Source organism: Podarcis vaucheri (assembly GCF_965113315.1).
Source record: "Podarcis vaucheri genome assembly, chromosome: 7".
NCBI classification, from domain to species: Eukaryota; Metazoa; Chordata; class Lepidosauria; order Squamata; family Lacertidae; genus Podarcis; species Podarcis vaucheri.
The window spans coordinates 98,826,762-98,847,253 of NC_138765.1; the positions used below are offsets into that span (position 1 = coordinate 98,826,762).

A 20,492-nucleotide genomic window follows, 5' to 3' on the forward strand; every position below is an offset into this window, starting at 1 on the left:
TTAATCTCTCTTTATTTTTGCTTGCATAGGCCAATTTTTCCTTCCTTTTAATTTCTTCTAAAAGCCCCCTTTTCTTTTTTTCTTTATTCTTATATGCTATTGAGTTTTGTTGTATGAAATATCCCCTAACAACCGCCTTCCCAGCATCCCACACTGTTTTAACATCTGTCCCTTTCCTCCAATTGTTTTCAAAATATTCCTTCATCAGCTTTCTGGCTCCTTGCATTACTTTTTCATTTTTTAATAAGAAAACATTCATTCTCCACCTTTTCTTCCCATTAATTTGGCACATTGTCTGCAAGATCCTGGCTAAGACGGCCAGGCAAAGACTCTTTATATCCGCTTAGTCACCCACATGCCATCTGTCACAAGCGGCTGTGGGCTGAAAGAGCAAAGTGGGGGTGGGAAATATGCACTCACCCCATCCTCCAGCATGGTCTCCAAGTGGCTCTTGGAACGCTCTGTTATTGGAATGTAGCACCTACCCCGGTTAGAAAAGCGGGTCCCTAACTTTTTTCAGCCACTGCCCACTTGGTTCCATGAACTCATCCCCAGTGACCCCTCCCCTATTCAGAATAGGGGTTTGCACAACCCACGAAGGAAGATAATAGCACAATACCATTCAAAACAGCATCAATTAATTGCTGTTTGTTTGTTTGTTTGTTTGTTTGTTTGTTTGTTATTAATGTTGCAATACATATCTGAAGGTTACGTGGGTGGCGCTGTGGGTTAAACCACAGAGCCTAGGACTTGCCAATCAGAAGGTCAGTGGTTCGAATCCCCATGACGGGGTGAGCTCCCGTTGCTCGGTCCCTCCTCCTGCCAACCTAGCAGTTCGAAAGCACACCAGCACAAGTAGATAAATAGGTACTGCTCCAGCAGGAAGGTAAACGGCATTTCCGTGTGCTGCTCTGGTTCTCCAGAAGTGGCTTAGTCATGCTGGCCACATGACCTGGAAGCTGTACGCCGGCTCCCTCGGCCAATAAATGAGATGAGTGCCGCAACCCCAGAGTCGTCTGTGACTGGACCTAATGGTCAGGGGTCCCTTTACCTTTACATATATGAAATCTTTACATAATGATACATATACATTATATTTGTAAATTCACATTTTCACATTTCATTATGTACCAACATTTATCCATTTCTTATTTCTTGCCCTGTGTCTTCCCTCCACCTGTGGATAACTTCCTTATTATTATTTTATAACTTTATTATTGAGATTGTATTTTTGTATCTTAATAATTAAACATTCAGTCTTATATATCTGCTTATCTTAACTTAACTTAACTTTGTGAAATCACTCTATGCATATTAATTAATTGCAGGTTTATTCAGCATTCGGTTTAAACTACTTAGCTTAATTCAACAAAATCAAGGGACGTGATCTTTCAGTGAGACTAGCTTTATTATTGTTATTGGTGGCTGGGGATAATGTTGTTGTTGTTGTTGCTACAGTGGTACCTGTGCCGGTTGCAAAGACAAGGCTGTTATTCTGTCCGTCAAAGTGCGCAATCGAGGCCTGGATTAATTTCAGGAGATTAACGTCATACACACATAGGGCTTGTTAACTTTCATCTGACACTGTCTGGACTGGGGTGGGGGCAAGGACAGGAGGTCCTTTGAAGGGGATTCCAGGCACCAGTTTCGTTTCGTGTTTCTTGCTCCCTTCCCTCTGGGCTGTTTTTGCAAAAGACAGGTTTGCCAGTGTCAACACAGGGGGCAGGGTTCATGCGCCAGGTCCTGGTGGAGACACTTCCCAAGCCTGGAGCCCTGCAGAGGTTTTGGACTACAACTCCCATCAGCACCAGCCGGGACCACCATGTTCAAGGCTATGCTCACTGCCATAAGTACAGCCATACCTCAGGTTACAGACGCTTCAGGTTGCGTTTTTTCGGGTTACGAACGCGCCAAAGCCCGGAAGTATCGGAACAGGTTACTTCCAGGTTTCGGCGGTCACGCATGCGCAGAACCGCTAAATCGTGCTTTGCGCATGTGCAGAAGCACTGAATCGCAACCCACACATGCACAGATGCGCTGCTGTGGGTTGCGAACGTGCATCCCGCACGGATCATGTTCACAACCTGAGCGTCTACTATAACCCTCTTTTCAAAACGAACTCTGTCCCAGTCAAATGCTGTGCCCACAAAAACATTATTATGTACTGACTGCCCATTACACCATGTGTCGAAAAACAGAATTTCTACTATTATCTTCCATTTACAGCCCACTGCTCCTCCAAGGGGTGCGCATGGTTTCCCCCAATCCCAGTTTTATCCTCCTCACAACAACCCTTTGAGGGAGGCTAGGCTGAGAGAGAGTAATTAGCCCAAGACTTCACAGCGGAGTCCCTCAAACTGGAGCTGTGTTTTCCTGACAATTGGAAGAAATGTCCCTCGGTTCATTTGTCACCTTCCACATTTGTATGCCACCCTTCCTCTTAAAAGCTCAGGGCACCCAGGAAATGACTCATCCGAGGGCCAGGGGAAGGAGCGTGGAAGGAGGAATCGAGTAATTAATGGGCTGGTAGCTGGAAGAAGCAGGTCTTTTCTGCCTCTGGCTTATGGGAGAAAGGCCCATCGCAACTCTCACAGCAAGATTTCTTGCATGATCTATAATATGAATGCATATTATATTGCACCCAAATGGCTGAAGCCTGGACTTCATAACCACTACAATCAGACTGCTGGAGTGATAAGAGCTCCCTGTCCTATGCTTTTTTTGCTTCTTTTGAACCCCCCCCCCCAAAAAAAAAGTACACACACAAATGAAATTTGGCTGTTGCCGTTGATTTCCCATTCAAAATATGAGATTGGACATTCTGTTTGGCATACTTGTAGGCTTGCTATATGTCAGGAAAATTCCTGACATGTCCTGGCTTTCTGGTGTAAAAATGGTGTCGGGGTGGGGGGGCAGAATTTTGCTGAATTGGCAAAATGTCAGGGAAAACCTGGGTGTATGGCAATGTGGTGGAAAAAGCAGCTGAAACAGCTTAAAACCACTATTTTGGGGTTAGGTTTCCCCCAGAAAGCTTGAAAAAACCGAAGTCTTCCCAGTGCTTTTTTCTGGGGGACACAGGGGTACGTATACCCCTAAACATTTTGTGAATCTAAGTTTGGCCTCATTGAGGGGCAGAATTTCAATATGAGTAGGAAAATGAGAGTACCCCTAAACATTTTTAAAGAAAAAAACCACTGGGTCTCCCTTAAAAAAGCAACTCTACATACTTGAGCCCTACATCCTTGAAACACCTGGAGCACCAAGTGCCTGATTGTTCATGTTCTGTTCTCTTCTGTTCTGTTCGTTCTGTTGCTAATACACCCCTATGTGACCGCCTATTGCTTCTAACCAAAAAAAAGTGGCTCTTTGCTCTGGGAGCAAAAGATCACAGCAATTTGCTGCAGCTCTAACTCAGTCCCTTGAAAAAAAATGCTTTAGATACAGGCTTAATTAGCAGTGTAGCCCATTGATAGAAGACTTGTTTATTCCTGTTTTCAGTACATAGCATTTTTTATTTAATCTGGTAAAGTTTTGCAAGTGACATGCAGCACTCTCTTAATGGACCTACATATCTCAGAAATACATCACTGCTTGAAATTTGAATAGTGCCAAGTACCAAATCTAAATATTTACGACACTGCAGACCTATGCACGTGAAAAGCAAAAAAAGAAAGAAAGAAAAAGTTTTGGTGCTTGGTAACATGAGTAGTGGTTCCTAGCTTCTCGAGGTGGAAGGGCCTGTAATTTTAAAACTAATCATGTCCTCCCTCAAAGAGGGTGTTGTGGTGAGACCTGGAGACCGATCCCGTGTTGTGGATGGGTAAGATTTGTCAGTCACAACACCCTATTGGTAGGTCCCTCGATGTTGGGTTCAATCTGGCCAATGGGGTGCAGTCCAAATGATTTGAGGGACCTATTTATGCCCATGCATGTGACCCAGAGCTTCCTCTTTTGGCGTGTGCATTTGGAACACCTGCCCACCTCTCCCTAATTTTAGGTTTTGTGCGCTTGACCTTGCTATGCCATCATGTGTCGTCTGCCATTGGGACAGGGGCACGGCAGGAATTTTCCCCACTTGGCTGATTGGCTATTGCCATTTGGGTTTCACCTGCCACATAGCAAATTGTCACAACTTGTAAGGTTGCGGATAGGCTCTGGTTCAGGTGATAGGGATGGGGGAACGCTCTTGCCATCCCTATGTGAAGGGTATTCTGTTAAAGGAATCCAGGGACCCGGTGGCTTGGTCAACACCTGAGAGTGGGTTGTGCCCGTGCCTGAGTCCAGGGGGACATTTGGGTGTTGTTGTTAGCCCGTTTCCGGCTTTCTGCTTATCCAGGTGTACAGTGGTGCCTCGCAAGACGAAATTAATTCGTTCCGCGAGTTTTGTCATCTTGCGATTTTTTTCGTCTTGCGAAGCACGGTGTTGGGAAAGTTTTGGAAAAGCTTCAAAAATCACCAAAGTCTTTAAAACTCTCAAAAAAGGCTACCACACCGCGTTCTCCTCGAAGTCAAGTCGCAACTGTATTAACAGTGTTAAGAAAAAGGAAACAAACTTGCAAGACGTTTCCGTCTTGCGAAGCAAGCCCATAGGGAAAATCGTCTTGCGAAGCAGCTCAAAAAACAAAAAACCCTTTCGTCTAGCGAGTTTTTTATCTTGCGAGGCATTCGTCTTGCGAGGCACCACTGTACACCCTTGGCTGACCTATGCTGGAACTCTGGGTCAGTGCTACCTGCAACCAGTCAAACCAGAGCCTATGCAACCAATCACTTTCTGTAATCAATAAAGTTGTGGCCTAAATTCTGCCAAAAACCAAACTAAAATTTGAGTCAAGTGTGAATTTATTTAGGGAGGTCTTTGGGTCTGAACACACAACTTCACTTTGCTACAATAGGACTTCTGCAGCCCTTATAAAGAGAAGACTGCTTTTAATCTAATGCTGACCACCTTGCCACTAATTACTTTGGAGTGCAATGGTGAGACATTTGTGATGCAAATCACTACCTAAGTCTAGGATTGCTTGAGGACATTGGGTGGTATTCAGCTAAGCTGTACTCTAGGTAGATCCACTGAACTTAGCCATGCACATTAATTTAAGTCAACTTCCTTGAGTACAATGTGGTTGAATACTACCCATTGATCTCTGCAAATTCATGTTTCCAGTACATTTATGAGCACAATTCAAAGTGCTGGTGCTGACCTTTAAAGCCCTAAATGGCCTCAGCCCAGTATACCTGAAGGAGCATCTCCACCCCCATCGTTCAGCCTGGACACTGAGGTCCAGCTCTGAGAGTCTTCTGGCAGTTCCCTCACTGTGAGAAGCCAAGTTCCAGGGAACCAGGCAGAAGGCCTTCTCAGTTTAGTGTTTGTTATTTTACTGTACTATGTTTTATATATGCTGTAAGGTGCCCAGAGTGGCTGGGGAAACACAGCCCAATGGGTGGGGTATTAATGATGATAATAATAATAATAATAATAATAATAATAATAATAATAATAATAATAATAATAATAAGATTAGGTAAGAGAGAGATTTAAGTGAGCAACAATAATTGTATTATTATTATCATCAATGTTTTACTTTATGAAAAGAATTTTGTGGCGGGACTCACCATGAACTTATTACAGTAATTGCCAGACTTTTAACATTTGTGGGTATCCTTGAGTCCCCCCCCCAAAAAAAGTACTGATTATTATTAATAATAATAACAATTAATTAATGGATTTCTGAAATACATCTAATAATAGATGTGAGCTGGGGTGCTTACACATTATATTTTCTATTTTCTATTTTCTATTTTATATGAATAACATCAAGGTTTTCCTGTTTTTAAAAGGTTTTTCCTTTTTATTTTCCATTTGGGTTGCAATTACAGAAACTTCTTACTCAAACGTAACTATTTTTGAAACTGGTCTTCCCTTGGAGGTTTGGGGTCTTCCCCTCATTCAAAGCAATGCCTCCCATTGGCCTCTCACATAAGCATTCAGTTCTTAATTGCCCAATAAAACCATCAAGGCCGCCATCTGGAAGTCTGTGCACTTTGGTAGACCAGCTGCTTCAGGCTCATTACTCGCCAAGAGGTGGTAGGGTGGGGTTTTTTTGTTAGCAGAACCACTATCATCATAACGCGCTCTTTTTACGATTCCCACACTCTGCTTCCATATGGCTTCAATGTATGCAAGGATGCTTTCCACGATGTGGCTACCTCCAATGTATGGATCTTTGAAAAATAACATTGGTATGTATAGGTCACACTTGAATCTAACCTAAATAGCCTTCACTGGTGTGGCGGCAAAAAAAGAAGAAAAAGTATCCAAACATTTTATTGCATCCACACATTCCTGTCCTGTCCATCAAAACCATAGAGGCTGCAAGTTCATTAGTATGAACCACAAATAGATACTTGTTTGCTTCTTAATGAGGTATGGTGTGGTCAAAAGCCCACCAGGGACTTTGGTGGTTGCCAGTCTTCAAGGCAGGAGTCAGCAAACTTTTTCAGCAGGGGGCCGGTCCACAGTCCCTCAGACCTTGTGGGGTGTTGGACTATATTTGAAAATAAAAATAAAAATGAATGAATTCCTATGCCACACAAATAACCCAGAGATGCATTTTAAATAAAAGGATACATTTTACTCGTGTAAAAGCACACTGATTCCCAGACTGTCCGAGGGCCGGATTGAGAAGGCAATTAGGCTGAATCCGGGTCCCGGACTTTAGTTTGCCTACCCATGCTTCAAAGCCACACCTCCCTCCCTCCAGCTAAAAAACAGTAAGGCACTATTGCTCTGCCATGAGGGCGAATGAAGGCAATTATTGTCTCCCTCAAGCATAGCATGAGGAAAAACTGAAAGGAAAGATCTCACACAACTGGTGCTTCTAACTACTTTGGGATGTGGCAGCCAATACAGTCAGTGGGAGTCTTCTCCACTCCGACCTAGATATTACCAGAGGCACCCTGGCAAAACCCACTAGTGATGGCTGCTGTAGCTCCCCACTCCTTTTTGGCTTAGTACTTGAAGTAGCAAAAGCCATCTGGATCTAGCTACCCTTTTAATTTCCCACAATGTCCCTGACCTAGCATCACTCCGGTGCATTGTGGGGAAATTCAAAGGGGCTAAGTCCAGGCACGCAGTGGTACTTGGAGTTCTGCCACCACAGCCAGGTTAAGCCTGCCAGGGCCAATTAGCAAAATAGGTGGTTCACCAAACAAAACTTTGCCAAGGGACCCCCTGTAACCTCAAGCTGTCCCTGGGCAAAAAAAATAAGCTTTCCTGTTCATCAGACCATGGATTGCCCTTTACTCTTCCTAGGATGATTTTAGGGTACATGAAAATGTTGTAGGCAAACATGAGTGTTTTGTTTTTCTTTACACTCTTCTACTACTAAGAGATTCTTCTGAAGGTCTCTTTATTTCCTTTCCATTAATCAGCTCCAGAACTAGTGCAAGTTGCCATTTGGGGAGATGACTATGTAGAAATCTGTTGTTGTACTGCGAAGATCAGAGAGTTTACTGCAAGTGTAGGCATGGCACAGCTCAGGGAGGACTTAATGTGATAAATAATAGAGAGTTCTGTGAAGAACTGTTTATGCATAACAAAATAATCCTCGCACACGCATTGACAGTTATTTGTGTGGTGGGAGGAACACATGGAAGGGATTTATGTGTCCAGAAAGCAGTAACACAGGGTTTGGTTTTAATTGGGAGAAGAAGCGGGTCCGATTCTTCAAAAGAAATAAAACTTCTTACAGTTTTCAGAATAACATACAAGGCTCCTAATTATCTTTCTTCCTTCTTTTAAGAAAACATTTTGTTAGTATTCCCCATTAGTAAAATCTGTTGTTGTTTTTTAATGTAAAAGAAACCTTCCTGTTATGGTGAGTTTCACTTTATTCCCCAGTAGTTCCAGCAAGAAACGCTGTAAGCAATAACGTTTTAATTGGAAACAAGCTTTCCGGTCATACATATTTTCAGGAATAGTCCTACAGTGTTTGGCATCTGTCTGTCTCATGCAATGGAGGGTGAGGTCAACCACGGCATTATCAGCATCTAAGTGACCTCCTTTGGGTGCAAGCCTGGACAGTATGTATGGAGGTCCTGGGCTGCCCAGGTGACAAGACTCCCTCCCCTCTTGGCCTTGCTGATGTGGTCCAAAGGGAAGCAGAGAAATTGCTACCATTAATAACAACAGCAGCAGCAGCAACACACAGGTAAGTAGATGAGGATGCCCTCTCCCTGAAGGAGCAGATGCACAGATGGGTAGGGCTCCTAGATCCATTGATGTCCATGGAGGCACAGGTGTCCTCAGGGGCCAGGCCTTTTCTTCCAGCATCAGCTGCTATATCAGCTACATGGGGCTACCCTTGACGGTGGTTTGGATATAGCAGGTAGTCAAGAATGCTGTGGCCCAGTAGTTCTGTGTTAACATATTGCACTTATGGTAAAAGCGCTGCACTGGGTCCCAGTGTATTTCTGAGCTAAGGGCAAGGTAGTTGGAAATGTAGTCCCACTCCAAGGCAGAGAAATTTCTCAGTAAGGGATAGTGAACTCTGATGAACTGCAGCAACTTTCCTCCCCTATAACCAGCCCAGTGGGGCAGAGCTGGTAACACTTGCTTCATCCATCTCCCAAACCCAGGTCTTCGCAATGCATGCCAGGTTGGAATCTTCATACATTATTACATTGTGGATGAGTGTAGTCTTACTATGTTGGTGTTTAACAACAACAACTTTTTATTTATACCCCGCCCTCCCTGGCCAGAACTCGGCCCAGAGCGGCTAACACCAAGAAAATTACAATAAAACATAATAGGAAAGTGGAAAAAAGTTAATTAAAATACAATTTAAAATGCAGCCTCATTTTAGTAGTAGCCCATAAATCAAAACCATAAGGGGAGGGAAACGTAAGGGTCAGACTGAATCCAAACCAAAGGCCAGGCAGAACAGCTCTGTCTTGCAGGCCCTGCGGAAATATGTCAAGTCCCACAACAGCACCACCATGCAATTGGGCTTAGTGGAACATCATGCCACCATACCATGGGGATGTGGAGTTGGAAGATAGGTACCATGGCCTTCAATGGTTCAAACTTTCCATCACTTCTGCTGCATTTTCACCAGTTAACTGTGAAAAGAACAAACACTAGCACCTGCACAAGACCTCTTCAAAAAGTCAGCCAAGGAAGGTTGCCCATTATTATTTTCTCTGCAGAAATAAAAATAAAAGACTATTGGATCAAGGGGCAATGGCTAAATTCAAAATAGAATTTAAATTTTTAATTAGAATTTTCATGAAGATGAAAATTCTAAAACACTTTATTGTGAAGTAAATCTTACTGAAATCAGTCTGTCTAACTTCTAAATAAGCATGTTTAGGATCAGAATGATAACTGAAAACACACATCATATGGAGACATTTTACATGTCTCCACTGCCCCCATCCAATCTGGCTGTCTTGAAATTTTAATTATCTTAGCTTCAGGTCAATTAGCAAACAAAGCAACTTCCTTCTGCATACTACAGGACTCAACAAGCATTTTTGACAAACTTCTTCCATTCTTTATTTTTCCGAATAACTTCTTTCTCAAGCATCAAATGTTAGTTCTACTCAAGAGTAAACTGACTGAAATTAAAGGACATTACTAACAAAAAATCATTAATCTGGATGGATCTAATCTGTGGATATTTATTTTAAAACTTGAAGGTGGAAACCCATTGAGAGTGCTATTTAACTAATTTTTACTCAGAACGTTAAAAAACTTCCCTATACAGATGTCTTCTAAAGGTTGTATAGTTACTTATCTCATTGGTTTGATAACTTCATATTCTCCAACATTTCTCCAAGGAAGACATGCATGTCCAAAAGAAAAGTGGGACATTCCAGGATCAAATCAGAAAGTGGGACAGCTTCTTGAAAATAGGGATTCTTGGAGGTTCTGGAACACGCTCACCAAACAAAATACTAAGTTTGCTCAAATTTGGGCTTCTTGAATGGTGCATAGATTAATAGCAGGATAGTTTCTTCCAACTCTGGTCACTTTCCTTCATTATATTTACAGTTGTGAGATAAGTCAGCCTGTGGAGAAGAGTGGGTCTTTCCCCTCTTGAGGGACAAGAATTGAATTCCACCTGTTCAGATATTTCCAATGAATTCACGGCAGCAGAAACTAAATGACATCTAGGTCAACCATAGGAGAGGAATTGGAACCCCATCTCTTGAGCATGCAAGTTTCTGCCTCCAATGAAACAGCAGAATATGAACTGCAGCTGAACTCGGGGCTTCTGGGGACTGAACTTCAAATGACAGCCTTGAGCTAACAGTGGCTGGAAAGCAGAATCTGCACTTAACGGGCTCTCCCAGCGCAACAGAAATCAGGATGAATGTTCTTAACTCCAGTTTATGGCTTAACTTCTCTTCTCGTGCCAAAGCATTTTAGTGTTGCTTGTTTTGCTCATATGAGTGCAGCCAAAAGTGATGAGCAAACTTCATTCCTGAGATGGCGAACATCGAGACCTTGCCACAGGTGGCATTCAGCCAATACTCTTATGCTCATGGCAGGGTGGGTTTTTATTTGTTTAGTTAAATGAGACCTGCACTAGTGGGAGAGGGGAAGCCATTTTTGTTGGCTCCTTCCCACCACTATAGCAACTTTACACCCTGTTTTGGAAGAGGGCAACTCTCCGCAGGACTTGTTCTCCACTTCACTCAGAAGAGATCTCTGCTGGATGAAAATCCCTTCCATGAGTTTAAAGGTACTAGCAGGAGATCACTACACATTTTAAAAACATAATCCCCAAAACTGTATTTCCCTAGGATCTTTCCCCCCACATTTTTTCTCCACGCTGAAAACCCTCCAGAGGTCTTGCGACAAACTCAATACCTGATCTGAAATCATTAGAAAGCTGAAACAAAGTAATTAAGATGTTAAATAAATAATGTTAATGCATCCCAAACCCTCTTTTAAAATATTCTGTTTAATGGAGGACAACAAAAGGAAGGGAGGGTCATCTAAAGTTTCCCTGGAGCTATTTAGCTCATAGAAATGAGGTGAGGGGGGGGGGCTGGTATGCATAAAAAAGGCTCCTGGCATGAAATATTAAATGTTCTATGCATCCAGACTAAACTAGGCATAGGACAGGCAAGAACAATTTCTAAATTATTCATGGCTGTCATAGCAAATTCATATATTACCCAAGACATGGACGGATAGAGGTGGCAAATGAAACAAAGCTATTTTTGTACTTTGCCACAAACACAGTTGTAACTTTCTCTTTGGCTAAAAGTACTCAAGGGACTGTATACATGGAACCTTTAGCATCATCAGCAGATGGCTTTCTCCTGCTACATTTTTCTTATTGTCAACTCCCCACCACCACCGCCTTAAAATGAACTGCATTTTTATTTGTTTTGAAAATTCATTATTTAAGAGAAAGCCAGGAGCTGGTTGAGCTACTCCCTTTGCATCCTCCTTCCTCTCTGACAACTTCCACTCTCAAACCACTCCTCAGGGCCAGTCTCTGCTACATATTCATGTAGGTTACTGTCAGGGTTGCTTCCAGATCCTAGCTCACAGAGGATCACGCCAGCCAGCGATCATTAAATAAAAGTCTTTATTGAGTTACAGTCTCCATTCTCAAGCTGCTGCGCGCAACCCTACGTCTTATGCTTAGATCGGCGAAGCTCCGTCTGAGTCTCCGCCCCTTGTGCACCAACTTAATATCCTAGCCCTGCTCCACCTTTTCCGCCTGACAGTTCTCCTCTGGGTCCCTCTGCCCCCCGGGGTCTCTTCCTTCCGGGATTCTTCTGACGCTGACCCCCCGGACCCTTCTGCCTCCTTGCGCCGGGCTTTAGGACCTGGCTCCCTTTCCGGGCTGCCTACTGCGCCACCTTCCTGTGCATTTGAACTTGGCGCGCGCGCCCAACCTTCCACTTTCCGTCTAACCGTCTCTTCGCTCCCCGATGGAGGTGTGGCCACTCCTGACTCGTGCCCTCCCTCCTGTTGTGAGCTGCCAGCGCTTGATCCCTGGCGCCCTTCCTCATCCCTGCTCTCTGGCGGTGACGCTGGTCCCGATTTCCAACTGCTCCCCTCTGAGTCCCCTCTGGCTCTATCTTCCTGGGGTGTCCCCCTAGTCTCCCCCCTTGCCCTGGCCACTGGTGCTCCTTTTTGTGAATCTTCTGATTCACTGGAAAGACTCGGAGATCTCGGGTCGTCGTCATCACTCATCTTTTCTTCTGCCTCCTCCCCCTCGCTCTCTGTTTCCTCCCTTGCCCTCGCCTCTGCTCCTGAACCCCTGACAGTTACTCTCTTAGTTAGTTTCATACAAAGGCAAGGAAAGAAAAGTTAATCTCTCAAAGTGCTTTTCCGTTTTAAAAAAGATCTTCCACTTATAATGAATAATAATTTTATTATTTGTACCCCACCCATCGGACTGGGTTGCCCCAGCCACACTGGGCAGCTTCCAAACATATATCAAAGCATAATAAAGCATCAAACGTTAAAAGCATCCCTGTACAGGGCTGCCTTCAGATGTCTTCTAAGAGTTGTATAGCTATTGATCTCCTTGACGTTTGATGGGAGGGCATTCCACAGGGTGAAACATAGGAAGCTGCTTTATGCTGAGTCAGGCTGTTGGTCCATTCAGTTCAACATAGCCAATGCGAACTGGGAGTGGCTCTGTGGGATTTCATCTCAGCCCTACCTTGAGATGCCTGGGATCAAAACTGGGAGCTTCGGCATGCAAAGCAGGTCTTCTTTGGCAGAGCTACAGCCCCTCTCCATTAGTGAGTGTTACACACTGTCAATTATTAGCATCCGTGTACTTGTATTACCGTATTTTTCTGCTCCATAAGGCGCACCTAGTTTTTAGAGGGGGGAATTCAAGAAAAAAAATATTATTTAAAGGGAGCGCTGAGCAGAGCCTGCATGCATCCCAGGCTCTGCTCAGCGCTCCCTTTCATGAGCCGCGTGGAGTGTGTGTGCTGTGCTTGCAGGCTTTTCCCCAAGGAGGGAGAAGGGCAGCCTGTCACTGACGGGAAAAGCCCCCAAGAGACACACACACTCTCTGTGCGGCTCTTTAAAGGGAGCATGGCTCTTGGGTGCTTTTGTGGGAGGTGGGGGAAGGGACAGAGCGTGGCTCTTCCCCCCCCCCAGCCCCAAAGAGCAGCTCAGGGAGCAGCGGACAGGCTGTGCGCAGATTCCCCGCTGCTCCCAGAGCTTGAAATTTGGTGAGCAATACCACAAGTCCTTACACAAATCTTTACATCAGCCAACCCCATGGACTACTGCTTCCTTCCCTCAACTCCCTGGCATTTGTGCTGGGTTGCAACAGCTGCCATTGTCAGAATCCTGGTAAGCGGTCTTTATTCTGCTATTAGAGATATTTTGTGTTTTTGAATGAAGAACATTATGCCCAGGCGAGCCGTTTGCAGAAAATACACATGCAATATGCAACGATGGTTTGCGTCTGACTATTCTATTCTTGTGGATAAATATTGGCCTAAACATTGAATGCCAAGATACACGCACACATACAAACAAAATGTAGGAAGGCTGAATGAAATGCGCAGGAATTAAAGTCCTGGTTTGATGCATCCCTACTTTTTAACAATAATTTACATTAATCCAGTGGAGGTTTACTTTTTGCTCTTGTGTGAAAACTCCCTACATCAAGCACATTAACTTTCTCTCTTTTCAGTGTATTTAAAGTCCAGGCTTCAGAAATCGATTTTGCATTGTACAATTGCAACTTCAAAGAACTGCCTACAGAGTGGTGGGTGAGAGGGCGGGGAGAGAAGTCTGCAGCAAATAAAATATTGACAAGCTGTTCACTAGAAACTGCTTTAGTTCATATTCTCCCATGAAATTATGCTAATACAGTTTGAGCAACACTCGGCGTTCAAATGCATTCCTGTTGGCCTCTGAATATCATTCCAATGTATCTGTCATTAGTATGTGAATCAAAACAGGATAAATTGATTAAGTAAGTATGAAAATTTATAAGACCTTTTATTATTCAGGACACAAAAGACCCTTACATGCAGTTAAATGTGAAACAAACAGAATGCTCTGATTCTTTCCCCTGCCCCACTGCATCCATTCCTCCTCATCCAGTACATTGTTGACGCTGGTGGCACTGTGGTCTAAACCACGGAGCCTCTTGGGCTTGCTGATCAGAAGGTTGGCAGATCTAATCATTGTGACGGGGTGAGCTCCTGTTGCTCTGCCCCAGCTCCTGCCAACCTAGCACTTCAAAAGCACACCAGTTCCAGGAGATAAATAGGATGGGAACAGTGTTTCTGTGCACTCTGGTTTCCACCACGGTGTTCCGTTGTACCAGAAGTGGTTTAGTCATGCTGGCCACATGACCCAGAAAGCTGTCTGTGGACTAACACTGGCTCCCTCGGCCTGAAAGCGAGATGAGTGCTGCAACCCCATAGTTGCCTCTGAGGATGATGCTTCTGTCTGGGTCAAGCAGAAGGCCACCCCCTCATCACCAGCTGGAACAAAGGACACAGACTCCAATGATTTCTGGGAGAATAATGTCCAGGTTGCATAAGCAGTGCTGCCAAAACCAAGCCTAGCCAACAGGGAGAACAAGATGGCGGAAAAATGTGGCTCAGTTGCCATAGTGGCAGGAAGCCTATAGGTACTGGGAGTGTGATCACCAAGCAGGTTCAGTCATAGAGCATTTTTATTGAGCAGAGTAGGCTGAAGGCAGAAGAAAGCTCAGTGAGAGAGGAGGAAGACAATGGGTACATTAGCACCATCCTCTCTTACTTAAGTGGCCAAAGTAAGAGAGTGGGACAGACCGCTCTGTGCATGGGAGTCTCCTATGATTATGACTTCTTCCCTTCCAGGCATTTTCCCTTCAATTCCTAAGGCTCACTGTTATTGTTGTTTTCTACTTGTGGGTGATTCAAACTATTTGAATATGAGCATCCTCTAGGGTATATTGAGTCAGCACTGGGTGTTGAAATTTTGCACTCCTAATATTTTTGTGCCCAGGGCTACTGCCCCCATTGCCCACCCCCACATGCTACTTTACTGTTTCTAAATACTGCATTTTGGCAATTCAAGATGCATTTCACTCTTCAATGCTATTTTTCTGCTTATAGTAATTTTAATTTCCCACAAATACCACTTTTTTCTTTAGGAAAGATTGAGACCCAGTGATTTCTGTGAATTTTCCATGGTTGTAACAGGCCAGCTTCTCCATGGCAAACCATGATTCTGCACTTAAGTTCTCAAAATATCATGCCACTGTAGTGACAAATTTTGCATGCATGTCAAAATGTAATGTGTGGGATCAGGGACATGTAGAAACATGGTACCAAAATGTTGGCATTGAAGGTTGTGGGAGTCAGAAAAATAATCAAGCTTCAAAATGCTTGGTTTTGTTGTTGAGTAAAGTTGTTGTTGTTGTTTAGTCGTTTAGTCGTGTCCGACTCTTCATGACCCCCTGGACCAGAGCACGCCAGGCACTTCTGTCTTCCACTTCCTCCCGCAGTTTGGTCAAACTCATGCTGGTAGCTTCGAAGACACTATCCAACCATCTCGTCCTCTGTCGTCCCCTTCTCCTTGTGCCCTCAATCTTTCCCAACATCAGGGTCTTTTCCAGGGAGTCTTCTCTTCTCAGGAGGTGGCCAAAGTATTGGAGCCTCAGCTTCAGGATCTGTCCTTCCAGTGAGCACTCAGGGCTGATTTCCTTAAGAATGGATACGTTTGATCTTCTTGCAGTCCATGGGACTCTCAAGAGTCTCCTCCAGCACCACAGTTCAAAAGCATCAATTCTTCGGCGATCAGCCTTCTTGATGGTCCAGCTCTCACTTCCATACATCACTACTGGGAAAACCATGGCTTTTACTATACGGACCTTTGTTGGCAAGGTGATGTCTCTGCTTTTTAAGATGTTGTCTAGGTTTCCCATCGCCTTTCTCCCAAGGAGCAGGCGTCTTTTAATTTCGTGGCTGCTGTCACCATCTGCACTGATCATGGAGCCCAAGAAGGTAAAATCTCTCACTGCCTCCATTTCTTCCCCTTCTATTTGCCAGGAGGTGATGGGCCCAGTGGCCATGATCTTCGTTTTTTTGATGTTGAGCTTCAGACCATATTTTGCGCTCTCCTCTTTCACCCTCATTAAATGGTTCTTTAATTCCTCCTCACTTTCTGCCATCAAGGTTGTGTCATCTGCATATCTGAGGTTGTTGATATTTCTTCCGGCAATCTTAATTCCGGCTTGGGATTCATCCAGCCCAGCCTTTCGCATGATGAATTCTGCATATAAGTTAAATAAGCAGGGAGACAATATACAGCCTTGCCGTACTCCTTTCCCAATTTTGAACCAGTCAGTTGTTCCATATCCAGTTCTAACTGTAGCTTCTTGTCCCACATAGAGATTTCTTGTCCCACATAGAGACAGATGAGGTGATCAGGCACTCCCATTTCTTTAAGAACTTGCCATAGTTTGCTGTGGTCGACACAGTCAAAGGCTTTTGCATAGTCAATGAAGCAGAAGTAGATGTCTTTCTGGAACTCTCTAGCTTTCTCCATAATCCAGCGCATGTTTGCAATTTGGTCTCTGGTTCCTCTGCCTCTTCTAAATCCAGCTTGCACTTCTGGGAGTTCTCGGTCCACATACTGCTTAAGCCTTCCTTGTAGAATTTTAAGCATAACCTTGCTAGCGTGTGAAATGAGTGCAATTGTGAGGTAAAGTGAGTAAAGTTAGTGAACAAGTAAAGTTAGGGGACGCGAGTGGCGCTGTGGGTAAAACCTCAGCGCCTAGGACTTGCCGATCGTATGGTCTGCGGTTCGAATCCCCGCGGCGGGGTGAGCTCCCATCTTTTGGTCCCAGCTCCAGCACCTAGCAGTTCGAAAGCACCCTTAAGTGCAAGTAGATAAATAGGTACCGCTTTCTAGCGGGAAGGTAAACAGCGTTTCCGTGTGCTGTGCTGGTGCTGGCTCGCCAGAGCAGCTTCGTCACGCTGGCCACGTGACCCGGAAGTGTCTTCGGAAGGCGCCGGCTCACGGCCTCTTAAGTGAGATGGGCGCACAACCCTAGAGTCGGACTCGACTGGCCCGTACGGGCAGGGGTACCTTTACCTTTACCTAAAGTTAGTGAACAAGAAGGTCAATGAACTCACTAAGCTCTGATTAGACATTATTCCTCCTAGGATTTTCCCTCCCAGTGCAAATTTCATCCCCAACACTTTTAGTTTAGCTGAATGTTTCATTAACTCACATTTATAGATAGCCGCCAGTTTATTAGCCTAAAATGGGTTTCTGTATTTCCTGCTCTCACCTTCATTTATTCACTTAAATTATTCTCTGTATACTGGGAACCTTTTGAGCAGGAGTTCCTGTTTGCCTCTTAAAAGTAACTTTCTCCCTTTCTATGTTCTAAATCAACAAAATCAGTTATGACAACCACAGCCAGTCCTTCCCCGTGTCATAGGAATAGGAAAGAAATTGAAAGTAAAAGGTGCTTCCTGCAAACAAGCTGAATCCTATATGCAGGGTACACTTGCAGAATTTGCACCTAGGCATAAATAGCCTAATTAGATAAATTTAACAAGCAGTTCTCTTTGGTTGCTGAATGAGCCAACCATAACCTTCAAAACCAAGTTATAACATTTTATGTGTTTTTTACAGCGTATTTATAATGTTGTAAGGCACGATGTGGCACTGTAGCACCCTGCTTGTGGTTAACGCTTAGCTGGAATGAAATATTCAACGCAGCAACAGAGAAATTTAAAAAATAATTTATTTGTCAGACAAATAAATAAGAGGCACAGTGGTATATAGTTACCAAGCTCTGGCCTGGCCTCCTGCCATTATGGCCAGCACTTATATTCCCTTAATCCAGCCCCCCTTTGCTCCTCCTGTGGCTGCCTCTGTTCAATCAGCCTGGTTGGATTTCCTATTGGCTGATTGCTATAATTAATTCTAAAAGATACACCCATATCCTCCTGTCCTTATATGGAACACAAAGAGCTATATATTGTTACATCTATAAATGACAAATAAGTAGTAATATATCTTACATGTGTCTCAACAAGGAATCTTAATTACCAGCTCACCTCTTGCCTTCCTTGCCCTCCAAAACAGATGGTTAATAATTTAAAATTTTATCTTGAACAGATGTCAGAGACCTTGGGTTCATATTCTCATGCATCATCAATGAAATATCTCCTTTTGGAGGTCTTTAAACAAAGGTCTGATAGCCATTTGTCATGCGGGCTCGTTTTGGCGTCTCTTGTCTGGCAAGAGGCTGGGCTCAATGGCCCCTGTGGTCTATTCGAACTCTAGGACTCTATGATTCTATGAAATAAGAATCTAACATCTAAATTTGTTACTTTCTAAATCCTTTGCATAATTACATTTAAGACAATATATTTAATACATAACATAGATAGCTTTTTAGAAGGATAAACTTCCTCAAAGTAAAAAGGAAGAAACAGTTTACAGCCTCAAAATAAAATAGGAGAAAAAGCCTCTTCCCCTTTTTACACTCTCCCCCCCTTCTCTAGCCAGCCATGTGCTCTTGGCCTTTTGTCCTGTGGCTCAAGTTTAACGGTTTTATTATGTTTGGTCTCTGCCCTTTTTTACACTCTCAGTCTGTAATTCCAGCTTTTACGACTTTGAGAATTGTTTTCTGCTATCAATCAAAAGGGGCCCTTGTCTAGGAGAATAAACATTACCAAGGTTGTAAACTGCTGGCTTGAAACTTTTGAAAATCTAAGCTCTCTCTTTAATATACAAGTCCTGATCAAACATTAATAAAATGCAGGCTTATTCAGATGCCACATTCCCCCCTTTCAAGCTCAAGGACCTTGCCACCAAGAGTCCTTGATAGCTTGAACTTCATCATATTCCTGAGTTAAAGCTCTGTATAGGGCCATGATATGAGGTAGAGTTTCATTCGAAATCATCTTGCTAATTGTACTTCTAAAACATGAAATGATACTTGGCATCATACATAAAACCATCACTACTACTGTCAAGAAAAACAAGCAAGACAATAGTATCCCTTTTAGGTAACCAATTGGTGAGCCATCCCATATCCCATCCTTCCCATGTTTGTACTGGGACATGTGCTATACTTTCCATCTTTGTGGCCAACACACGGATTGCCTCACCATTATCTGAAATGTTAAAGCAACAGGCATTCCCTGTCAAGTTCAAGACTCCACATAGGGCTCCCTGCTTGGCAAGTACATAATCCATTCCCATTTACAGCTGCAAAATGACGGCTCTACTTTCATCCAACTGTTATGCAATAAATCCCACTACTGCTTGCAATCGAATTATTCTGTTTAGATTATAAATAGGATCCCGTGCCCCTTGTATGGGCTCACCAGGATTCCAGGAGGCAGGATCATAATAGGCTATAATGCTCTCTGGTGGCCAATCATCAGTACCGCTCCAACTTTGGGTACTTCCTCCTGCTATATGAGAAATATCAGCGTTTCTTCGTGTTCGCTTTGCTGAACTAGTGGGCATAATCCACACTGGTGGTAAAACCCCCATCCCAGGAAACAAGTCCCACTCCATTTGGAAGGGAGTTTCTTGTATGCCCATTCTCCACATATCCACCACAACCATCGGGTCTGAGGGTTTTGGTATGTGGAGTGCATAAGGCAAAGTATCACAAGGGGTATAGAGTTCACAGTGCAGTATGTTAGATTGCCTTTTTCTGTCACAGTTATGTTTCATACCACTTTCCATGCATGAATAAAAGAAGGTGCACAGGGCAAGGCATTCCGAGTTCGATAGGTAGTACCGTTTGCCCAGGTATTCTTAATATTATCCCAAGTATAGTGACAATGAGAAGAGCCTATCATGGTAGAATCAGCTGCATCTGATGATTTATGTACACAGAATTCCCCTTGTACAGGTATAACTCGTAATGGTTTAGTTGAGTTCCATCCGGGGAAATTCTGTACTTCTGTGTGGTGTGGCATTTCGCTTACCCTACCAATGGCATTTAATGGTATTAGTACTAAGGGCATACCTCCCTCTGAATCATCTGGCCCAAGAGAGCAAACAAGGCAATTGGTCCTATTTGCAACATTGGCTACCATTTCAGCTAAACCTACCCACATATTGTGGTCATAGCGGAATCCATATTTAGCAAATTTGGTCAGATTCAAGGACCCTTCCCCTTCCCAAGGGATCAGGATTAATAATAAAATCATGTTGATGTCTAGCATATGCATTCCTTTCACAAAAGATTACCTTATTGTGATAGCAAATAAATATCAGTCCCAATATAATTCCCCCAGTGACAGAAATGGGGAACCACCAAGACCAAAACATATATCCCAAGGATCCCCAATGTGTAATATCTCTGATAATTGTTCCACAAGGGGGCAGTCAATCAATTGTATAAGAGAATCCTTCCGCTCACAGTCTCTGGTTCAGACGCTCCTCAAGCTTCAGGCGTGCGCAGGTCAGCCAGCTTCCAGTGTTGTGGCTGCAGCAGGCCGGTCGTCTAATGTCG

At 43.7% G+C, this 20,492-nt stretch overlaps 1 protein-coding gene and 1 long non-coding RNA gene across 3 annotated transcripts in view; one reads left to right on the top strand and one right to left on the bottom strand.

The window, feature by feature from the left end:
• Positions 1 to 18,433, bottom strand: part of LOC309538102 — a 129,118-nt gene extending 110,685 nt beyond the window's left edge. Inside the window, exon 1 of the long non-coding RNA XR_014222109.1 lies at positions 18,142 to 18,433. This is a non-coding gene — a long non-coding RNA (uncharacterized lncRNA). The remainder of the gene's footprint in view (positions 1 to 18,141) is intronic.
• Positions 1 to 20,492, top strand: part of LOC309538094 (uncharacterized protein) — a 177,426-nt gene that overhangs the window by 26,530 nt on the left and 130,404 nt on the right. The window lies entirely within an intron of this gene.